Below are 25,332 nucleotides of genomic sequence, written 5' to 3'. Positions count from 1 at the left end.
TTCCGAGTTTGACAGTATTTTTTAATTTTCATTTGTTGGGTACAGCAAACATCATCTCCATGTTCTGTGGTGTCTGAAGGATAGAGTTGCTCCATGCCTTGTGGATTGCATGGCCTGTGGAGCACAAGAGGCAGGGACCCCAACAAATTGGTGTGTGTCTGCCAGTTTGCAGCACTGGGTTTGTTGTAGATAAGTATAGGTAGCACCAGCACCAGTGGAGGGGGTGGTGGTTGTGGTTGAGTCATGGTGCTCACAAATCAGGTGGTCTTGTAACATGGGATCTTTCTCGGTCCAAGACACAAACCCACCACCCAAACAAACTAGGTTCCCACATCTGGTTGTAATAGGTAGTTCTTGGACATTGGTGCAGTTCCCTCCACTAGCACTTTTGCTTCTGTTGTAGGGACCTCGGAGTGCAGTTGGATTCTTGAACCACTTCATGGCTTCTTCCTCTTGGTTATGGAGACAGATTCCAGGCTTGAGTTTCACAGCACTGTATGCCCACAAGGGTAAATAGTCCAATCATCATGATTTGGAGATCTGTGGTCTTTGCAGCTCCTACTGAATAATCACTTTTTTTTGCTGCAGTATGTTGGGATGTGTTGGCTGGTTACTCTTTTTGATAAACATCTGGGGCTGTATTATGGATTTGGGTTTTTCTCCACTGTAAGCAGCAGTGCACTCTTAATTCTGAGCCGGGTGCAGACTGGTACAGTGCAAGGTATTACAGTGAATGTGCTGTTTGCAGTGCAGGAGCAAACGCATGCCTACAGTGGTAACAGTACATTAGTGAAAGACGGATAGACTGTTTGAAGCTCTGCAGTTGACAACCAGCCTAATTTGTAAATGAGGGCAGACATTCCCTTGTAGGTGGGTGTGAGAGTGACTGTCCCCACCTGCAGGAAGATGTGTGGGTGATAGACAATCTGAGAGGACCTAAAGCTGCAGGGGTCAGATTTCAAACCCTCTGATACCAGGACTAGGTTATATACACCAACAATGTCAAATTGACCGCAGTCTTAACATGAGCTCGCTGTGCAATCTTGCACAAGCAGTGTTTTCAGGTTACTATCTGTACCTGTAGATGAGTTCAAGGACACAGAAGCAATCCAAAAGATCTTTTATTTAGGAATAAAATACCCAAATTTAATTGTTAGTAATAGGGATATGTAGTTTAAGTATATAATGGTCAGCAAAAGCGAGAAAAACGTTTGTCGCATTGTTAGCTAGTTCTGCCATTCTAACCCCCTAAGGCTGTTTCTAAGCACTGCTCTAAAACTTAGCTGAACCATTAAATAGAAAACCTGCCTTTCAAATGTTTGGTTTCTCAGGATGGATTGCACATCATACCTTCGAATAGTTGATTTAATCTCTTCTTTATCAGAGCTCTGCCAAGAACGTGGAGTATGAGCTCTCGGTCTCTGACCCCTTTTGCACAGCTTCTGTAATTACCTCTCCAATTGAGAGTGGCTCAGAAATCTGGAGTGACCTCTAATGATAATTCTAGTGCCAAGTAGTGCTAGAACAATTTTCGAAGTGGAGGTGGTGCCACCAATGTTACATCACTGATGTTATAGGGATTGTGAAAAATACAATTGTCACACAGCAAACACGTGTAGCAAATGAGCCAAGCCCATTCAGCAGGTGTAGTGTGTAGCCAGCACGTTGTTCCACATATTGCTAAGCATGGTGTAGTAGCACACTGTCATTTATAGACTGCATATTAGAAATGGGATTTCTGGTTGGCTGAGGCTTGCGCCAAAGCCAGGCAGAAACCACCACTCTGGTCAGGGTAAGGGGGAAACACACACTGTTGATAACCCCTGCTCACCCCCTTGGTAGCTTGGCACGAGCAGACAGGCTTATCCCCAAGGCAATGTGTAAAGTATTTGCACCAACACTCAGAGTAACACAATGAAGCACCGCAAATGTACACCACACAGGTTGTTATAAAAATATCACTATCTTTATATAGCTTAGGTCAGATCAAGGCGTCAGAAGAATGCACATACATATAAATAAAGTGACATAAAAAATCACTGGCTCTCTTGTGTTGTTTGTCTTATTCATAGTTCTCTCAGCAAAATCAACCTTTGTATGCTCCAAGTTTACCTTAGGAATGCTCTTTTTATAAGAATAAACGGGCAAGTTCTCTTAAAAATATGCTTGCAGATTTCTGTATTCTTTGGTAAAGAAATATATAAACTTGCAGGTTTCTGTATTTCTTTTCTACCCAGGTTCACCCTTGTAATACAGTTCACTTTTGTTGATTAGGACTAAATATTTCAGTAAAAACTGTGATCTCAATACCACAGTCTCTTGCAGCACTGCTCACCTCCTTGTGTGTGAGACACGGGGACTAGGAGGCTCAATGGGCAGGGACCCGGCCTTGCCGATGCGCTAACTCAGGGACTCCCTCCCAGCACTGGTACTTCAAGAATGCCTCCGCTGCGTCCCTTGCTCCTCCCATGGCTCCCTCTCCCCACGTTGGCTTTGATTCCCACACCAAAGTCAGTTACCTTGGACGCGTGGGGAAAGGGGGCCGTCACTCCGTTCGGCGGTGCAGTTCTTCTGGTGCCTCCGGCTGGGATTTCAGTGTTGCGTGCTGGGCCAATCCCAGTGTGGCTCCGCAGGACGAGCATCCAGTTACGAGGCACCTCTTCCTCTGGCTGGGCCAATCCCAGTGCTGCTCCGTCAGACGAGCCCCCGGTCACCAGGCACCTCACTCTCTCACTGAGCCAATCCCAGCGCGGCCTCCGCAATGATGCTACGGAACCTGGCCAGTGGCGGTGGATGCCGGCGAGGGATTCTCCCCGTTCTTCTCCCAAGGACCCCTCGCAGCCGATCGTGGTTACGACGCGGTCACTTCCTCAGTACTGCCTCATGGCTGCTCTCGTGATGACACGACCTTTCCCCACTGCCGTGCTACGTAGATGCTCTCGTCGGCGGCACAAACTCGGGCCGGCGGCGGTTAAAAGCGGGTGCACAGAGAATTACCACTTCTCCTCAAAGCGCAGCCACATGCAATTCGGGGTGCAGAGTTGAAGGTCACAAACATGTGGAGACCAAGCAGGTCTCGTGCAGGCACAGGCTTCTCAGACTCCTCGTAAAACACACACTGCGTACAAAACACGAGCACACAGCGCTGAGCAGATGATCCTTTGGAAAACTTTTATATCCCTGAGCTTTCCTGAAACAGGAGGCCAGCTCTCATCAGGCCCTTGGAGACTTTTGGACACAGCACACAGCAAAGTCCCTTCTTCAAGCAGGTCGGGGGACACAGCACACTTGTCCCCTTCCTCAGTGAAAACAGCAAACTGCAGGTCAGCCCCAGAACACACAGCAAGGGCAGTCCTCCTCAGTCTCTCCAGCTGATCTTCTTGGGCAGGGATTCCTCTTGACTGCAGAAGTAGTCTAATTTTACTGGGGTTTCAGGTCTTACTTTTCTACTCCAAAAGTCTTTGTTCTTACATGTGTGAGGGGTCCAGGATCCAGTCCCAACCAGTTCTGGATGCCCTTGCCAGGGCATGTCTTCTTCCTTTGTGAGGGGAGACCAGGGCCATCAGACGCACCGCAGGAGGTGGAGCCAGCATTGTGGAAGGCAGGCCCAGTCCTATTCAGGCCCAGGTGCAACTCCTCCCACCACTCTAATTGTAGATAGGTCTATTAAGCCTAGGGCTGACTCACCCAGCCTCCTGCAGCCGCCCCCAGCCCCTGTCACTCACAAACCAGACAGTCAATACACAACCAGGCAGAGGCACACAGAAAGGTTGAACAGAAAAATAGCCACTTTCTAAAAGTGCTATTTTCAAACACGGAATTTAAAAGCCATCTTTCCTAAAAGATGCGTTATCAAATTCTGAGTTCCGGGATACCAGACTTCAGCTTCCCATCTTGCTCCTATGGGGAAGTACGCAGGTACACATGGGACACAGCATTCCCCATTCCATCCTATGGGCAAGATGGCCGTTCAATAGTGAAAAACAAAATTGGCAGTATTTTACTATCAGGACATGTTACCCACACTAGTACATGTCCTTCCTTTCACATACACTACACACTGCCCAGGGGGGTACCTTGGGCCTACCATAGGGGTGCCCAATATGTAAGAAAAGGGAAGGGTCAGGCCTGGTCAGTGTGTACTCTGGCCAGGACAACATGGCAGTTCACAGACTGTGCACAGGCACTGCGACGGCAGACCTGAGACACCATTTTAGGGCTACTCAGGTGGGTGGCACAATCAGTGCTGCGGCCCACTAGTAGCATTTGAATTACCAGCCCTGGCACACTCAGTGCACTTTACTAGGGACCTACTGGTAAAACAAATATGCCAATCATGGATAACCAATCACAATAATAATTTACAGGGAGAGCATATGCACTTTAGCCCTGATCAGCAGTGGTAAAGTGCTCAGAGTCCTATTGCCAACAACCACAGGTCAGGAAAAACAAGGGAGGAAGAAGCAAAAAGTTTGGGGATAACCCCACAAAAAGGGCCATTTCCAACACTGCACATTTCCTTTTTTTGTAAAGACATGCAGTTTTACTGATAAAACTATATTGTGCAGAATCATTAATGTTTGGAAATGGGTTTCAGTGAATAATTATCATTTGCACATCGCCAAGTAAAGTGCCTTTTTTGTATCCTATTATTATCTTTGTTTCCATCACACTTCAGAATGACAAAAAGTGTGCTTCATTTGTGCTTTCATAACTGCTTATGTATTATTAAACATTTGTACATTTCATTAACAGGCATTTACATTTTGTTGTGTAATACAAAATAATTTATATTTTACATCCTTTCCTTTCACACTCTTGGCACCCTAGCAAAATTGTCAGAAAGTTCACTTTACAAAATCCTCTCACTTTTCAGGCAGAAAACACCAATCTCCATGTTAAAATAAGCAACAACTTGTGAGAAGACATAGTCTAACATTTGACCTAAAACCAACATTTGAAGGCATCTTTATTGCTATTTCACCTTCTGAACTCTAGCATGGTTAAATTAAGGGTGTTGCAACACCACCCTCATCCATACTTCCAGCACCTATGAAACCATTCTTAATCAATGGGCAAATCCTGGTGTTATACTATTTCACCACTGATTTTATTTTATGTTTTCAAAATAAAACAGGGTTTAGAAACATTAAGCCTACTACAAGACTATGAAACATGGCACATAATATGTCCGCTCTAAACACATGTTGACAAGAAGCCTCAATATTTGTAAAAAATAAACTTACACTGTCAAGGGCAATATTGTAATGACTACGCCCAGTAACATAACACAAAAAACATGTCACCTTACAAAGTTGTCGATCATGAGGATATCAGCATTTTAGCATGTCCTCTAGAAATTTCACACTTCATAATAGAGATAAAGAAAATCTGACAGCAGGCATTGAATGAAAACACACCAACTAAATTAGAACTGTCACGGTGTTCATGACATGGGGGTCCATGGTCCCCTCATGACACCTTCCAAAAGTCACCCTCAGGGGATGAGGGGGGATAAACACCCACTGTGCACAACCTCTATATGCTGGTACACAGGCAGTGCAGTTCAATATTGCTTTGTTGCCTCTGCACCCACATCTGCAACATGGTGCAGGCACGAAGGCTAATGATTCCCACATTTCATTGGGCCACATGCCATGTAAATGAGGGATCGCCCCCTTGGGATCACTGTTGCACACATGTATCACCAGCATGTTCTCTGATGCATAGGGAGCCCTGCAAGCATCTATGAGCCCTTCTGTAATACCAAAGTGCAAATCAGGTGCACATGCCGGTGGTACCCTGGAGCAGTTGCTGTAATACAGTCCCTGCTGTCCTTTGTGAGACAGAGAGTTCTTTTTTGTCTCACAAAAAGTCCAACTATTCCAAGCTGGCTATAGAGAGGACAGCTTAGACTTTAAGGGGGGCCACCCAGACTCTCTGAAGAACTAGTACTCTACTGAATCCTGTTCCTTTAGCAGCCGCATGTCATTTGCGAGCTCTCATATTCAGTTCATACAGGTGTGTGCTAGCCAGCTGTTGTGGTTAAAGCCCAAACAAACTAAACAGTTCCTACTCAGAAACTGGGTCCCACACTGAGGTCTTCAAGGCACGAGTCCACGCATTCATGCTGAATCCAACGCAGGTGAGTAGAGGGTCTGACAATCATGGTGGGTGTTCTGATCAATAGTGTTTCCTCTTCATCAGCCTTTCCTCTGAAACAATACATTCAAGAAGTGCTTGCAAAAGCCCAATGTAGCTGTGCTTCTATTCTCAAAAAGAATTTACAGCATTTGTCTCTTCAGCCGTACAATGTCCACCTCTTTGCGGTTGTCATGTTCTTCCACATTTTGGAGAGGTCACATTCAGCAAGAATAGTAACTGCGGTATCTTGAAGAGTTACTTACCCACAGCTCTTGTTTGACCAGTTGTTGTCTCCTTAAACAGCCTTAAACAGCCATGACGACTAACAGATGTTGGACAACGCTTGCCACTGGATTGGGGTCAAGAAATACACCTCTGATGCTCTGCTACGTCTGTTGCTTTTGGCCCTTACTACCTAATAATACTCCCTCTTGACCTAAACAACAGTTATTTATATATAAACTAGCACACAAAGCACAAAAGTGTATTCTTAATATTTTTTTTATTTTTCGTATTTTTATATTTTCATTTTTCTGTATAAAAATATAATCAATTTTGAACAGATAAATCAATTTTTCATAAATGAACGTTTTCACTTATACTTTACACATTGTTCATGTCAATTCGATAAGACAAAGATATTCTTTTGATTCATGACAAAAAAAGGAAAACAAAACCCAGGGAGAAAGAACACTGCACATACAAACTCTTCATTCATGCAGACACATATCAGACATTCCGTACACATATATCTCAGTAGCTTTACCACTTAACACATAATGAGTGGTAAGGTAGTCCTAATAGCCCCCAAAGAAAGGAGCTGCTACAAAAAATTTTTGTAGGATCTACAAGAAGATTTGGTCAACGCGTTTCGGTGGTATAAGCAAAACGTGGAAACCACCTTCTTCAGGACCAGCTACTTCTCTTAGCGCAAGTTCTCAAAACCTGGGGTATCTAAAGAAAAGAGAATTTTTACATACAAAAGACAAATTAGTCACTAGTCTCTAAACATTATTATTGTCAATACTGTGTGCTATAATAAAAGACACCGGTTGGGCCAATCTATACAACTGAGCATTCAAGTAAAAATGAGAAGAAGAAAGAATAATAAAGATAGTCTGAGAGTATCAACACACAAATTAGTACGATATGAAGTACAATTTCTAATGAGAGAGAGTTACCTTAGACAGAAATTAAAAAGAGAAAGTGTGTGAGTGGAAATAATCCCTATAATACTCTACTCTACTCTGATCAGAAAGGTATGGATCTATGTAAGGAAATCCTGTTTTTTTGGTAATAGTCCTATAAATACAGTAAAGAAGGATACTTACTATTTAGGGGGACAATATCACCCTACAAAGCCTGCTGTTTGTACTGTAAGACGTAATCACAGTGGAAATTCTTCCTCTTATTTGTCTGTTTATCTGTAGATGTCCTAGTGAAATTTAAGGCAGAAAAAACGTTGATCAAGATTATAGCATATTTTAATTATCGCTCCAAGTTCTCTATTTAGGTACTGCTAGTTCTTTTTATATTGGCTGAGGGCAACGATATCCACATAGAGTTTACATACCGATAGTGGTTAGACTCTAAATCTCACTAAATGCAGTATGCGGCTAGGAGACATCCAACAATGATTCCGTAGTACTCCATGTATCTGTGTGGGGAAGTTTAAAATATACTGCATCATAGTCTGTCTCCTATTTATCAATTGTTACTCACTATCACCAGATTTAAATGATTGTAAATACCTTTAAAAGAAAGTTTGTTTAAAGATCACCAAAGTATATTATTTCCATCCATAACCAGATATAGGCAGAGTCTCAACCGTACAAATACACGCTGTTGCAATTCTTTACAGTGTCCCTAAAAGAGATACAGAGAGACAGCCAAAACGATAACGGTCAATTAATATTAATGACCCATATATAAAGTCTGTGTCCCAAAGCATGGGACCAATAGTACAGTCAGCGGACGTCCAAGATCATGACTGTGCTTCACTAAAATAGTGGGGATGAGTACAAGGGGGTATGTCAAGATGCACCCTTTACTTAAAAGTAAGTACACTTTCGATAGAGACCTGCTATTTTTCACCATTCTATATAGGTCTAAGCCTACCTTCATTTGGCGGAAAGTTACAATGCTTAACTCTTAAATAAAGCTAAGTACCCAATTAGCCCAAGGTAATAGTGAGGCAAACGCTGGATTGGAGTACTAACAAGCAATAGTAGACCCAAATTACCCCAGTTTAAAGAGAAAAATAACAATTCAAACGTTTTTTACTCCTGACTCACCAGCGCTCAAAACATCTAAGTCCTTCAGTCACACGTAAGCATCCTCAGATCATCCTGCTGTCAGGAAGTGAGCCTGCACCCAAATGCGTGTATCTACTTCTACTCCTCCCTCCGTAGTCAAGATTGTCAAAGCTGTATCATCTGTGAAAGAGGCAGTCATTAAAAACTTGTTAGTGAAATAGGGTACCCAACTAACCAAAGGTAATAGTGAGGTAGGCGCTAGCTTGGATTACTGACAAGGAATAAAGGAGCAAACATACAAATTGCCCCAGTTTAAAAAAAAAGGAAACAAAAATTCAAGCTTTTTACTCCTAACTCACCAGCGTTCAAAACATCTAAGTCCTTCAGCCACACGTAGGCGTCCTCAGATCGTCCTGCCGTCAAGAAGTGAGCCTACATCCAAATGCGTGTCTCTACTTATACTCCTCTCTCCGTAATCAAGATTGTAAAAAACCGTATCACCTGTGGATGAGGCAGTCACTAAAAAGGGACTAACAAATTTACGCTAATCAAAGCGCCATCTTTGAAAGGTGTAATATATTATATCAGCAGAGACCGCATTAGTCCGACTTAGTATGCATACTGTACAAAGACAGGGTTTTCTAGAGTATAAGTACTAGTATCATGCCTGAAATAAGCATGAAAGGTCTATGTGAAGGCCATGAATTACCGGCACACCGATTCTTAATTACAGAGAAGGGATTTATTGTCAGCGCCATCTTGTAGTGGTGTGGGTCAGGTCATCTAAGAAAGAGAAAAGGGGACTAACCCTGTACCGCCACTATTGCATGCCATCTTGGAACAGTACACCACAAACAATCAAACCCAACCTTCGAGCTCCCAAAAAAAGGACTTCCACCCAAAATACACAACCCGAGGAGGCATGCACACCTCAGCCCGACCTACTATACCAATAAGTGGATGAGGCAGTCACTAAAAAGGGACTAACAAATTTACGCTAATCAAAGCGCCATCTTTGAAAGGTGTAATATATTATATCAGCAGAGACCGCATTAGTCCGACTTAGTATGCATACTGTACAAAGACAGGGTTTTCTAGAGTATAAGTACTAGTATCATGCCTGAAATAAGCAAGAAAGGTCTATGTGAAGGCCATGACTTACCGGTACACCGATTCTTAATTACAGAGGAGGGATTTATTGTCAGCGCCATCTTGTAGTGGTGTGTGTCAGGTGATCTTAAGAAAGAGAAAAGGGGACTAACCCGGTACCGCCACTATTGCACGCCATCTTGGAACAGTACACCACAAACAACCAAACCCAACCTTCGAGCTCCCAAAAAAAGACTTCCACCCAAAATACACAACCCGAGGAGGCATGCACACCTCAGCCCGACCTACTATACCAATAAGTGCACACACAAACCGCCACAGAAAGGAACGTATCAAGGCCAACAAACTCGCACCACTACTGCAAGCAAGTAGTCCATGTATGACCATCTGTCCACGAAATCTGGAAACAGAATATAGAAAATCCCTCGAGCAAGGGCACAACTTCTCTTACGACATGAACTATCCACACAAAGCTATCCGACAACTGACAGACTCAACATCAAAGTGTACAACCAGCTGTATGCTTTTGGCCCTTACACCATTGCAATGCTCATGTGGGTGGAATAGCATCTGCAAAGAGGGCATTCTGCAACTGCTCATGTGGTAGGATGTGGCGCGCCTGCACATTTAGAAAGGCGTTCTGGATCTATATGATGGGTTGAAATTCAAATATCTCTTTCATGCACAACAGACATTTCACACACATGCTGGTGTTCAAAGCACAATGTGAAACACGTGCAAAGTATTTTTTTAATTTCAAAAGAATTTTATTATTTTAAAGGAGCAAATAAGGACATAGGATACAAGCAAAAGTGATACAATTGATATCAGATAAAGACAAACAATATGTTAGATTGAAATTAAATAATAAGAAACACATCATTAACATTCATTAATCTGCAGATATCAGATAAATAAATTAATTAGGGAAGAAATAAATGATAACCGGCAGAAGTAATTATCAAAAGTATCACCATCAGATAGCAAATTAGGGATGAGAGGAAAAAAGAAAGGAAGGAAGAAAAGACGGAAAAAGTAGGAAAGAGATGAAGAAAGAGAAAAAAAAAAAAGACAGGGAGGAGTGAAGGAAGAGGAGAAGATTTCCAAAGGATTCACCCGACACACAAGACAACATTAACCAGAAAAATCAAAAGGATATTGATCCACCAACCCCTCTGAGGCCAATTCCATGTACGTATCTAAGGCTTTCCAAACACCAGTAGATATAGAAGGAGAGAGATGAGCGTGATCAACTGACGTATGAGCACTTCGTAAAAAGGAAACCCAAGCCCACCAAGTATGGTAAGAAACTGAAGAGAAAGATTTCCACTCCATGAGAATTACTTTGACTGCAATAGTCAATAAAAGATCCAACAATTGTAATTCCATGGAATCTAAAGGCAGAGGGACCGGGGCCGCCAACGGACCTAAAAGAATTAATGGAAAAGAGAGTTGAAACTTAATATTAAAGATAATCATGAGGTGTTTGTGAATTAAATCCCAAAAGGGATGGAGAAGGGAACAATCAAAGAACATATGTTGAAAATCGCCTGGTAAAAGACCACAACTCCAACACAGATTGTCTTCTTTGAGATTTAGCGAATACAAACGAATGGGAGTCCAGTGAAGAAGATTAATAGAGAAAAACTTAGACTGCATTAATGAGGGGGCGATTTTGTTACGAAGAGAAAGCTTACCAATATCTTGCCATGTGTCTGAAGAGATATGATTGGTAACACTATGATCAAAATGATGTAGCCATTTTTGCTGTGCGACAGTTTGGGAAGGAAGTGTAGAGGACGACAAGAATTTGTAAATCCTAGACGCTACATGACCAGTCCTGATCCATAATTGAAAAAGCGTAATCGTAGGGGAAGAAGGATGAAGGTGCACTTTAGCAAGTGCTACCTTTATCTTAAGAAAGGTATAAAAATATAAGTTAGATAAAGAAAATTGTTGAGCTAGGGAAGAGAAAGGGAAAGGATCATTATTGGAGTCATAGAGATGTTTAACAAGTGAGATACCTTTCCCAGCCCAATAAGACATCAACTCTGGATCAATATTAATTTTGATTTTAGAATTCCGCCAAATAGACGACCATCTAGTTTTATGCAGTGGAATTGCCACTTTCTTATCAACCTTGCGAACCGCAGCAATAGTGTCTAAAATAATAGATCGAGAGAATGGAATAGAAAGGGTATTCGTGGTTAAAAAAGAGGCAGTCGGCAGAGGGGAGGCCAATTCTTGTTCTGTTAGCAACCAAGATGGAACATGAATAAAGGGAGAAGAATACCAGAGCGCACCCTGAGACGCCAGAAAAGCAGTTTGATATTTCCCCTAATCAGGAAGATTACAGCCTCCCATATCGTAAGATTTCCGTAAGAATTTATAAGCAATTCTAGCCCTTTTGTCATTCCATAAAAATTTGGAAGTAAGTAAATCAAGTTCGTGAAAGAAGGAATCAGAGAGCTTTACCGGAAGCATAGAAGAAACAAAATTAATAATAGGTGTTATCATCATTTTAAGAGTCTGCAGTCGACCCCACCAGGAAATATGCTTCGGAGACCAAGTTTCTAAAAGACGTCGCACCTTAAGAATAGTTTGAGATTCATTATAAGTAACCGTAGCATAAAGGGTGGAACAAAAATAAATACCCAGATATTTTAGTTGTTTAGATTGCCACTTAAAACCCGCCGAACCCATATGAGAAGAGAAACAGTAAGCATTTAAGGGGAACATCTCTGTCTTATCTTTGTTCAGGGTATATCCTGAAACCTTTGAGAAAAGAGAAATCGTATCGGAGATAGCAGGGATGGCCAGTGCAATATCATCAGAGAAAATAAGAACATCATCCGCATAAGCAGCTGTTTTTATATGATGAGACCCAAAAGAGAACCCCTTAATGTCTGGATGTAAGTCAATCATTCTGAGAAGAGGATCAATGGATAACAAAAATAAAAGAGGAGACAAGGGACATCCTTGCATAGTACCCTGGCGAAGGTTAAAAAAGGACGACGTAGCTCCATTTACTCTTATGTTAGCTCTAGGTCGGGAATAAAGAGACATAACCATACGGATAAAGGAATCACCAAGATTGTGTGCACATAAAACAGCTTGTAGAAAAGGCCAAGAGACCTTATCAAAGGCCTTTTCAGCATCAAGGGCCAAAGCCGCTGCCGGAAGATTGGATCGCTTGGCTGAACCGAGAATGTGACAAAAAGTACGGATATTATCACGTGCAAGACGACCGTTTACAAAACCTGTTTGGGAAGGATGAACCAATTGAGGAATAAAGGATTCTAAGCGTTTAGCTAAGATTTTAGCAAAAATCTTAGCTTCCATGTTAAGAAGAGAAATAGGACGAACATTTTTGGGGTCCGAATGATCTTTTCCTTCTTTGGGGATTACTACAATAGTAGCATCAGCAGCAGAACCAGACACAGAACCATCTTTAATAAAAGCATCAAAGACGGATTGAAGTTTCGGCACAATCACAGATATAAAGGTTTTATAAAACAAAATATGATATCCATCAGGACCTGGAGCTTTACCGGAGCGAGTAGCTTTAATTGCAGAAATAATTTCGTCAGAGGTAATCGGGCCATTCAAAGAGTTATTATCTTCCTCCGATACAGTTTTCACAGGAACTGTCTTTAAGAACTCTTGGCATTGTTCAAAAGAAGATTGGTTAGAGGGGGTATATAAATTATTATAGAAATCTCGAAAGACCTCAAGAATTTCTTCAGTCTGAAATTTTTTCTTACCAAGATGGTCATTAATACAAGAGATTTGGGAAGATTTATAAGAAGATTCCTGGAACTTTAATGTAGCCGCAAGAATCTTGCCAGCACGGTTTTTTAATAACAACTTCTTAGATTTCTGAGCCTGAAGACCTATATGAGCTCTCTTAGTGACTATAGTATTGTATGTATATTTTAAATTCTTAATAGATTGTAGGCAAGATTTATCTTTAGATTGTCGAAAAAGAGATTCCTGACTTTTAATCTCAGCTGCTAAGTCCGTGAGTTCCTTTTTAATGGCAGCGTTTCTCCTTGACATACATTTGATGACCTGACCACGGAAAGTGCATTTAAAAGAGTCCCAGAGAACAACAGGGGAATCGACTGAACCAACATTCTCAAGGAAAAACGTCTCAATATCATTGGAAAACTCTCGAACCTGGGAATCATCATGTAAGATTTCTGTGTTTAGTCTCCAAGATCGAGATCTCGCTCTAGGGGCAAAAGACAAAAGTGTGAAAGTCACCGCGGCATGGTCTGAAATCAAAATAGGATGAATAAGCGGAGATGAGGAAGATTGAACAAGAGAGGAGTGAACCAAAAGATAATCAATGCGTGAAAAAGACGAATGGGGGGAAGAAAAAAAGGAGAAATCACTGCCAGTGGGATTATGAAGACGCCAGACATCCTGAAGATGGATAAGAGAGCACATATTAATCATTTGTTTATGTGATTTAGGGGGACGAAAATTAAAGGCAGAATTCCTATCTAGGATGGGATTCATTGGTAAATTAAAGTCTCCACCTACAATAAGATTACCAGAATGAGGTGTGTCATTTAGCTTTTTGGTGATTACTTTCCAAAAAGACGGATCATCCTTGTTAGGGGCATAAATATTCATGACAAAGAAATCAACATTACCATCAGACAACTTAGATAATAACCAACGTCCCTCTGTATCCTGTTCAGAGGAAACAATAGACAAACCAGAATGTTTAGAAACTAAAGTAATTACCCCATTTCTTTTGCCACAAGCATCTGAACAAGCAACATCAGAAACCCATTCTTTCTTCAAAAATAGCGCCTCTCTGGCAGAGACCTTTGTCTCTTGAAAAAAATGACTAGATCCGAAGAAAGAGATTTGCAGTAGTCTAATATCTTTGACCTTTTTACTGGGTGATTTAACCCTTTAACATTAAGGGAAAGTATATTCAATCGAGACATAGAGCCAATAATAGGAAAAAATGATACTCCATATATGATAGAGGATATACAACAACCATAGAAATTCGCCTCCAGACACTAGACAACAACACGAAACAGGGAGAATCCAAGGAGGAAATCCGAAGAGAAAAAGAGAAAGAAGAGGAAAAAGCAAGAAGGAAAGTAAAAAGAAGAAGAGAGAGAAGAACCAACAAGGAAGGTCTGAAAAAGACCAAATTCATAGTAGGGGGAACATGGGAAGATGAGCAAGGGGACCATCACAAGGAATAAATACAATCAGCATAAACAGCCCCAATACAGTACATAACTGATTATACTTAATTAAGAAGAAGAAATATCTGAAATATGAACTAGAATTAATTATAGTATTCCAAAAACAATTCATCATGTAAGTCTATAAAGGCGACATGTATATACCAAATTGATAAATAGGTAACATATAAAGTATATCATAAAAGTGCATCTACCACATCCCTCAGTCACAAGTCACAAGACTGTGCAAGAAAGGAAAAATAAAACAAGTGTTTATCATTGTTTTATTTTTCATTTCCTGCTATTTTTGTGGGGCAATGCTCCTCTGCCATAGCGGAGGATCCACCGCTGTGCACACCACCAGCCAAACGCCATCCATACACTCTGCCAACCAAGCACCATCAAAACACACCACCTGCCAAGCACCATCCATGCACACCTTCTGCCAAGCACCAGTCCACCACACCGCCAGCCAAGCACCAGTCCAGGCACACTGCCAAGCAAGCGCCAGTCTACACACACCACCACCAAATGCTAGTCCACCAGCCAAGTGCGAGTCCACACAGACCACCAGCAAAATGCCAGTACACACACAGCCAACCAAACACCAGCACATGCAGACCGTCAGCAGAACTCCAGTTCACACACACACAGAAACTTTCCCTGGTATCTATTGGGGGTCAGATGAGCCTAAACATATTGCTGATCTGCCCCCAAGGGGGGCAGATACAGGCAAAATGTGCCCCTAGAAAAAAGGGGGCGTGCCCCTTGTCTATGGGGTCGCTCTCTGACATGCACATTAACATATCCCTGGTGTTTAGTGGGCTTCCTGCCCCCCGTGGGGTGGATCAGGGGTCATAACCCCCATCTGGTCTCCCAGGGGGCTGAAAGACTCTCCAATTTGTGTTTGGGGGCACTGGCATGTCCAGTTTGGGCAACACCCCTACATATAAAAAACATATTTCCTGGTACCTAGTGGGCTTTCTCCCCCTCCCCACCGGGGGAGGGAACAGGGGCTATTGCCCCCATCTGCCTCCCAGGGGGAACAGAAAGACTGTGGTAAATGTTTTAGGGGGTAGGGGCATGGTCATGCCCTTTCTGGGCAACCCCCACTCCTCAAATACAAAAAATAATCCCTGGCTGCCTAGTGGGCTTTCTGCCCCCCAGGGGGACAGAAAGACTGTCCAATTTGTAGGGGCAGCCCAAAATGGCCATGCCAGTGCCCCCACCCCTATGTATGAAAAAACCATGATCCCTGGTGCCTAGTGGGCTTTCTTACCCCACTCCCCCAGGGGTCAGATCATGGGCTATTGCCCCCATCTGCCTCCCGGGGGACAGAAATACTGTGGCAATATTTTTAGTGGGGTGGAGGCATTGGCATGCCCTTATGGGCAGCCCACACCATGAAAGGCACATACATAAATATCCATTGGTGCCAAGTGTGCTTTCTGCCCCCCATGGTGTAAATTGAGGGCTATTGCCCTCAAACTGCCCCCCAGGAGAAATAGAAGAGAAATAGAACGAACATTTTTGGGGTCCGAATGATCTTTTCCTTCTTTGGGGATTACTACAATAGTAGCATCAGCAGCAGAACCAGACACAGAACCATCTTTAATAAAAGCATCAAAGACGGATTGAAGTTTCGGCACAATCACAGATATAAAGGTTTTATAAAACAAAATAGGATATCCATCAGGACCTGGAGCTTTACCGGAGCGAGTAGCTTTAATTGCAGAAATAATTTCGTCAGAGGTAATCGGGCCATTCAAAGAGTTATTATCTTCCTCCGATACAGTTTTCACAGGAACTGTCTTTAAGAACTCTTGGCATTGTTCAAAAGAAGATTGGTTAGAGGGGGTATATAAATTATTATAGAAATCTCGAAAGACCTCAAGAATTTCTTCAGTCTGAAATTTTTTCTTACCAAGATGGTCATTAATAGAAGAGATTTGGGAAGATTTATAAGAAGATTCCTGGAACTTTAATGTAGCCGCAAGAATCTTGCCAGCACGGTTTTTTAACAACAACTTCTTAGATTTCTGAGCCTGAAGACCTATATGAGCTCTCTTAGTGACTATAGTATTGTATGTATATTTTAAATTCTTAATAGATTGTAGGCAAGATTTATGTTTAGATTGTCGAAAAAGAGATTCCTGACTTTTAATCTCAGCTGCTAAGTCCGTGAGTTCCTTTTTAATGGCAGCGTTTCTCCTTGACATACATTTGATGACCTGACCACGGAAAGTGCATTTAAAAGAGTCCCAGAGAACAACAGGGGAATCGACTGAACCAACATTCTCAAGGAAAAACGTCTCAATATCATTGGAAAACTCTCGAACCTGGGAATCATCATGTAAGATTTCTGTGTTTAGTCTCCAAGATCGAGATCTCGCTCTAGGGGCAAAAGACAAAAGTGTGAAAGTCACCGCGGCATGGTCTGAAATCAAAATAGGATGAATAAGCGGAGATGAGGAAGATTGAACAAGAGAGGAGTGAACCAAAAGATAATCAATGCGTGAAAAAGACGAATGGGGGGAAGAAAAAAAGGAGAAATCACTGCCAGTGGGATTATGAAGACGCCAGACATCCTGAAGATGGATAAGAGAGCACATATTAATCATTTGTTTATGTGATTTAGGGGGACGAAAATTAAAGGCAGAATTCCTATCTAGGATGGGATTCATTGGTAAATTAAAGTCTCCACCTACAATAAGATTACCAGAATGAGGTGTGTCATTTAGCTTTTTGGTGATTACTTTCCAAAAAGACGGATCATCCTTGTTAGGGGCATAAATATTCATGACAAAGAAATCAACATTACCATCAGACAACTTAGATAATAACCAACGTCCCTCTGTATCCTGTTCAGAGGAAACAATAGACAAACCAGAATGTTTAGAAACTAAAGTAATTACCCCATTTCTTTTGCCACAAGCATCTGAACAAGCAACATCAGAAACCCATTCTTTCTTCAAAAATAGCGCCTCTCTGGCAGAGACCTTTGTCTCTTGAAAAAGGACTAGATCCGAAGAAAGAGATTTGCAGTAGTCTAATATCTTTGACCTTTTTACTGGGTGATTTAACCCTTTAACATTAAGGGAAAGTATATTCAATCGAGACATAGAGCCAATAATAGGAAAAAATGATACTCCATATATGATAGAGGATATACAACAACCATAGAAATTCGCCTCCAGACACTAGACAACAACACGAAACAGGGAGAATCCAAGGAGGAAATCCGAAGAGAAAAAGAGAAAGAAGAGGAAAAAGAAAGAAGGAAAGTAAAAAGAAGAAGAGAGAGAAGAACCAACAAGGAAGGTCTGAAAAAGACCAAATTCATAGTAGGGGGAACATGGGAAGATGAGCAAGGGGACCATCACGAGGAATAAATACAATCAGCATAAACAGCCCCAATACAGTACATAACTGATTATACTTAATTAAGAAGAAGAAATATCTGAAATATGAACTAGAATTAATTATAGTATTCCAAAAACAATTCATCATGTAAGTCTATAAAGGCGACATGTATATACCAAATTGATAAATAGGTAACATATAAAGTATATCATAAAAGTGCATCTACCACATCCCTCAGTCACAAGTCACAAGACTGTGCAAGAAAGGAAAAATAAAACAAGTGTTTATCATTGTTTTATTTTTCATTTCCTGCTATTTTTGTGGGGCAATGCTCCTCTGCCATAGCGGAGGATCCACCGCTGTGCACACCACCAGCCAAACGCCATCCATACACTCTGCCAACCAAGCACCATCAAAACACACCACCTGCCAAGCACCATCCATGCACACCTTCTGCCAAGCACCAGTCCACCACACCGCCAGCCAAGCACCAGTCCAGGCACACTGCCAAGCAAGCGCCAGTCTACACACACCACCACCAAATGCTAGTCCACCAGCCAAGTGTGAGTCCACACAGACCACCAGCAAAATGCCAGTACACACACAGCCAACCAAACACCAGCACATGCAGACCGTCAGCAGAACTCCAGTTCACACACACACACAGAAACTTTCCCTGGCATCTATTGGGGGTCAGATGAGCCTAAACATATTGCTGATCTGCCCCCAAGGGGGGCAGATACAGGCAAAATGTGCCCCTAGAAAAAAGGGGGCGTGCCCCTTGTCTATGGGGTCGCTCTCTGACATGCACATTAACATATCCCTGGTGTTTAGTGGGCTTCCTGCCCCCCGTGGGGTGGATCAGGGGTCATAACCCCCATCTGGTCTCCCAGGGGGCTGAAAGACTCTCCAATTTGTGTTTGGGGGCACTGGCATGTCCAGTTTGGGCAACACCCCTACATATAAAAAACATATTTCCTGGTACCTAGTGGGCTTTCTCCCCCTCCCCACCGGGGGAGGGAACAGGGGCTATTGCCCCCATCTGCCTCCCAGGGGGAACAGAAAGACTGTGGTAAATGTTTTAGGGGGTAGGGGCATGGTCATGCCCTTTCTGGGCAACCCCCACTCCTCAAATACAAAAAATAATCCCTGGCTGCCTAGTGGGCTTTCTGCCCCCCAGGGGGACAGAAAGACTGTCCAATTTGTAGGGGCAGCCCAAAATGGCCATGCCAGTGCCCCCACCCCTATGTATGAAAAAACCATGATCCCTGGTGCCTAGTGGGCTTTCTTACCCCACTCCCCCAGGGGTCAGATCATGGGCTATTGCCCCCATCTGCCTCCCGGGGGACAGAAATACTGTGGCAATATTTTTAGTGGGGTGGAGGCATTGGCATGCCCTTATGGGCAGCCCACACCATGAAAGGCACATACATAAATATCCATTGGTGCCAAGTGTGCTTTCTGCCCCCCATGGTGTAAATTGAGGGCTATTGCCCTCAAACTGCCCCCCAGGAGGGCAGAAAGACTGTTTCCAAATACATTTGGGTGGGGACATGGTCTTGCCCATTGTGGGCAGCCCCACCCCTCTTTTATCAAAAAACGAAATCCCTGGTGTCTAGTGGGCTTTCTGCCTCCCAGGGAGAAGATCGGGGGAAATAACCCCCATTTGCCCCACAAGCACTGGAACAGGGAAACTGAAATGAGCTGATCAGCTCATTTTCAAAGTAATGATGGTGGAACGCCATGCATGTGATTATCATTGCATTGAAAAAAAATGCCTCAGGAGATTGGGGAAGCTCTTTCCCACCTCCTGAGGCAAAAAATAAAAGGAAATCCCTCTGAGTGAACATGCACACATGACCGAATGGTTCCGTCATGCGCACACAAGCATTGTGGCGCATGACAGAACCATTCCGTCATGATCCCGGAGGGGTTAATCAACATTAAACTTTTTAATTCATATGTAATTTAAGTGAAATATAAAGCACTGTTTTCAGTCGTCAAGTGATCACACAGATTAATACACATGGTTTTATAATACTTGTACATTAATACTGACTATTAACACTGATACAAGTGATTTTGAGTTTTAAATCTTGTTTTAATAGTTCTGAAGGTGGCTTTCATGTAAGAGTCAATGTTTTAACCAATTGCCTAAAAGTCCTCAGATCATCATCAGGATGAGGCATGATGTATTTGCTATTATCCAGAAAATTTAAAGCATGGAAAAAATATGAAAAATGAACCTTCAGCGACTAATTATTGGGTCACCAATGGAATAGTCTGCAAATTTCCTGAGTCCCCCAAAGGGTTATGGGGTGCCTCACATCACAATAATAAAATAGGGTTTTACATTTCTGTAAAACGAATTCGTAGCTAGTGCTGGGGCATATATGCCTCTGTTGGAGAAAAACATATTAAAAGGTCACCATTAAATGTGGCAAATTATGCCCGTTAGAGAGAAGTGAGTGAAAAAGGGTACTCAAGTAACAGGAAAGCACATGGCCATGTCAGTGTAGGTATAAAGAAAATTAAAGACTAGACTGTTGAAGAAAACAAGGACTGCTAGTAGCTGGTGCACAGTACTCTCAGAGAGCATTTCTGCAAAACAAGCTGGTTGGTGTAGAAAGAGTTCAAAGGTTAGTCATGTGAAAAACGTGCACAGCAAGAAATCAAAAAAAGCAGTCTTGTGAAGTCTGTTACCTGGTCTGGCCTAACTAAAAGAGAGAGGGAGGCAAAGCACACTGCTGGCGTCTTTCCAGAGCAAACAAATGAGATGCTTCGAGAGCAAGCCATTTCAAAATGGTCTCCCATATTTAATAACCCAGGTTTCAACCTCTCCAGTTTTTATATACATGCTACATGTGTGACACAAGAGATGAGCTAACTGAAGTGCTCTTAAGAAGCCTCAATAATACAGCATATGGTGATGGTGAAGGTGACAAGGTACATCTACTCATTATCCTTCAGCAGAAAGAAATTTTATCTGAAGATCTATGCTGTGGAATCATACAATTCTTACCACTAAGCAAGAAGAGATTGGTCATGCTTCCTTCTTAGGCTGTGCACAATTTCTTAATGGGTTTTCTAGTTTGCATTGGATTGACTTGACATACTGACATTTTTGGATCTCAGAGGTTTCACAGGATGAGTCATCACCTGTGTGGGGCTCATAAAATCACTTGGAGACTCTTAATTTCCCCGCTATGCCAGTATGGTGGGAAAACTCATTATCATCTGATTGAACGTATGCAAGTGCTTGAGAAGTTTATGCTAGCAAACATACCCATGGTAGTATCGGTTCACTGACAGAAACTCGGTCGAACAGTGAATATCAGGGGTGTAACACACGCCCCCGCAGCCCCCGCGGTGCGGGGGGGGCCCAAGCTCCAGGGGGGTCAACTCAGCACAGCACTCTAGCCGCAGAGATCCTGATTCAGACTGGAGGGGGCCCCTCCACATACCTTGCAGGGAGGCCGCTTCAATGTTTGTTACGCCAGTGGTGGATATTCAGTATGCAGTCGATTGTGATATGCTGCCTTGGAATGAGAAAAATGCACCACAATTGCAGAGCAAAATTATGCAAGCCTAATCTAAGGGGCCTATTCATACAGGTAAGCTTACAAGCATAGACTCACTCACTTACTACTTACTACTGAACCCTTCTAGTAATTTTACACTTTTTTGCTATTTACCATTTCCAGCTGCAAAATTACTACTAGCTGCAGCCTTACATGTGTTCGCCACCTCAAGACTAGGGCTGGAGCCTGTGAGAACTAGATGTATGAGTTTAAACTTACTGCCAGTAACGTTTCACACATGGGTGGAGGTCTCCCTTTGGTTGAATATAGGGAAAATAATAAATTCTAAAAATTATTATAAAAAATAAAAACATTTGATTGAAAAATAAAAATGTAAATTGTCTTAGTATACTTATTACTGTAGACAAAAAGCATGTCACAGCATATTAACTCATCAAACAAAATGTCTAATAATCAATGGAATAAATAATATATATACATCTTTTAAAATCTCACCCTCACCATCATTTTGCCATTTAATTAGTTGATGAATTTTATTAAAATGTATTTGTTTGATTAATTTTAATTATTATTTTTTTTTTAAAGTGTACACTTTTTTTTTTACATAAGATTTACTTACAAATAACTTTTAACAGTTAAAATATGTGTGTGTATATGTGCGTAATTTAAAAGTTGAAATAAGTAATTTTATTTACAATTTACTATGGTGTGATATTTTAGGTGCCTGCCTGCATTTTTTATATATGGGAGTGTGTTGCTGTATCTTTAAGTTGCCATGTGGGGTGCTGGACTTACTTCAGTTATGGGTGGGAGCATATTTGCTACTGTTCTTGGTTGTGTGTGCTGTTGTAGCCTTAGAACTGCAGTTTATGAATAGCAATGAGCTTAGGCTTCTGTGGGTGGGTGTTTTTCTTTGCATACCCTTCCCTAAACCTCTCCTTACCCTATTTTTCTCCTCATCCATCTCTAATACTTTCCCACTCAGTGTAAGTATTCCCCATCTTCCAGTCACTTCCGTAGGTTCCTCCCACACTTCCTATTTACATGTATACCTGTTTGCAGGTACGTTTCTGAATATATGGCTGAGACCTCCACATCGAAAAGATGGGAGAGGTGAAGGTAAACATGTAGGTTTGTGAATAGTATTTTGTAATACATCCAGTAGTACTATTGCAGTAATGATAAATGTAACATAAAGTGCAGTTTGTGAATGGGCCCCAATTTCCTTAGTTTCTAGGCCAGTCCATGCTCTCACGCTGTAGTTGTGAACTTGCGCTCATATTACTCAAAACTATTGTGCCTAAAACAGGTACATCACGTAGCTTACTACTCTAAATATGACACTCTAATCCTTTACTCAATGGAATACTTAAAACAATAATCTTTATTACATCATGACATGATTGTATGCATTGACTGATCTATCAGTTTGTTAATAAAAAAAGATTTATTAAAAAAAAATAATCTTCATTACTGCTTATTTTAGTAGGTGACATAATTCCTCTTTCATTTTGGCCCTTTGGCAAAAGGTTTTTTTGGCCTAGTGATTTCATCTCCTGCTTTAGGCAACAGTGTGCCTGTTGGGTCATCTTACCTCCGCTCAGCATCAGTCAGTTTACATTATGGACTTTATTTGCTATATATTTAAAATATGTTTTATATTTCCCACTTTAGCCCAGTAATTTTGTTATTTTTTATTTTTTTTTACCTGTATTAATTCCTCCTATGCAACCCACAATCACTGAATTTTCCACAAGTAAACAGTCTGCATAAAACATAAATAGCACATAGCTGGCCTCGGTGAGCGTTGCAATCTTATGAAATTCACACTCGGAAAAACGGGAAACGAGCATGGAGAATGGTGAGGACTCACTCAGATTTTCTTTCTGAGACGCTATCTTCCTAACATTTTGAGATAAGCACTGTAACCTGCTTCTAACATGCTCGAACAAAACATGAGCCGACTCTGACTAAACGTATTCCGTTAAACTATAATTGGCAGAAGGTTTGGGGTGGCGACTCCGCATCTGGCTACTCGCAGGGCGAACACCTGGCTGTTATAAAACATTAAACTATGCAGCTTCCCCGAGGAAATTTAAAATTACTGACACAATATCTAATAACTGCATTTTTATTGAGCTCAGCTTTGTAAAGAGAACATGATGTAACTCAGGGAGAGACTAAAGAAATAAATGGAATCTCTGTAGTGTGCTGCCTCGCGCATATTCAATATGACATATTACGGGATCCTGCCAAATAGAAACCTTTCAAACAGTTGCAGATTTTGAGGCATATTTACTAGAAAATGGTCCGTGGAGCTGCACCAAATTTAGCAGCGCTGCGCTCCGACATTTTCAAAATGCAGGGTTCCGCCATATTTACTACAATACAGCGCACCCCTGTGTTTTTCCTAGCGCGGGTGCTAAAATTAGCTGCCTAGGGCCAGCGCATGTACTCTTGCACCATAGTGTAAGGGTGCCTGCATTGCAGGGAATGATTGTTTATGTGCAGGAAGGTGACCCTTCCGGCACATTCTGCAGCACACATAGAAGTAGCAGATCGTCATTATTTAATGAATGTTTATGTGCAAGAAAGGACACCTTCCTGTACATAAGCAATCATTAATGACGTTTCTCTCTTTCTATGTGTGATGCAGCACACATAGAAAAAGAAAAACAAGGAGAAATAAAAGCATTTCTCCTCGTGTGCCATTCTCACGCTTGCTCTTGCATGGCACTAGTTATTGCCCTGTCACAGAGTTACATCTCCTTGTAAATCTGGCCCAGCGTCAAAAGCAATAGCTGTTGTAGTGGTACGCCCACAGCAACACCCATTGCACGTGGCTTCACCGCAGAAGACTGTGGCGGAAAGGGGCATATTTACAAGGTGGCATTATGCCACGCTAAGTAGCTTTGCGACACCTTGTAAATATTCAAAATGGACCTACGCTATGAGAGCATCAAAAAAGTGATGCTCCGGTGGCGATAGGAGCCTGTAAATATGCCCCCCAGTTTCTGCTTGTGAAGTGCACATCCAAAGATCTCCCAACCCCTGGGCAAGTCTGGGTCTCGGGAGGCAGACCTGGGAATCCGAGGCTTATGGCAATCATGAACAGTTCATTGATTAGCTGGAAAGACAATATATCAACTCATTCCTCAAACGATCATAGGAGGCGTTCTTTAATGGAACCTCTCTGGCCTTACCACTAATTACATAATGCAAGGTAACCTTTTTATGTGGGCTAATGGATGACTGTGTGAATCTGCATCTGCACTCTCATCTTTAGTCAGGATTTAAAAAAAGATGTTTCAGGGACTTTTTCGACTGGACATTCTTGCTGGAAGCCGCTGTAGAAACATTGGTCAGGTAGTTTCTCGGCTTTGACGAATCCCATTCCAGTTCATTTGGCAGGCAGCCTCTCAAAAGTTAGCATGGTGTACCTCCCATGCATCATGAGGTTGGGTTATCTAGGGGTTAGTGCCGAATCCCAGAGTGGTTGACGGAAGGCACACGTGATTAGCTATTTCCTGACCCAGAAGCAATCTTGATGGTGTCTTAATTCTGGGTTTAGCTAGTCTTATGATCCTTGGCAAAGTACTCAGAAGGTTTTACCTCTGGCAGCTTTTTTTTTTTAAGATGTTGAAACAAATGTGCTATCTTTAACAGCTCTCTGAGAGTCACCTGGTTAGGGTTAGTGTTGGT

This window comes from Triturus cristatus, chromosome 5_2 (genome assembly GCF_964204655.1).
Source record: "Triturus cristatus chromosome 5_2, aTriCri1.1, whole genome shotgun sequence".
NCBI classification, from domain to species: domain Eukaryota; kingdom Metazoa; phylum Chordata; class Amphibia; order Caudata; family Salamandridae; genus Triturus; species Triturus cristatus.
Note: the sequence above shows the minus strand (reverse complement) of the source record.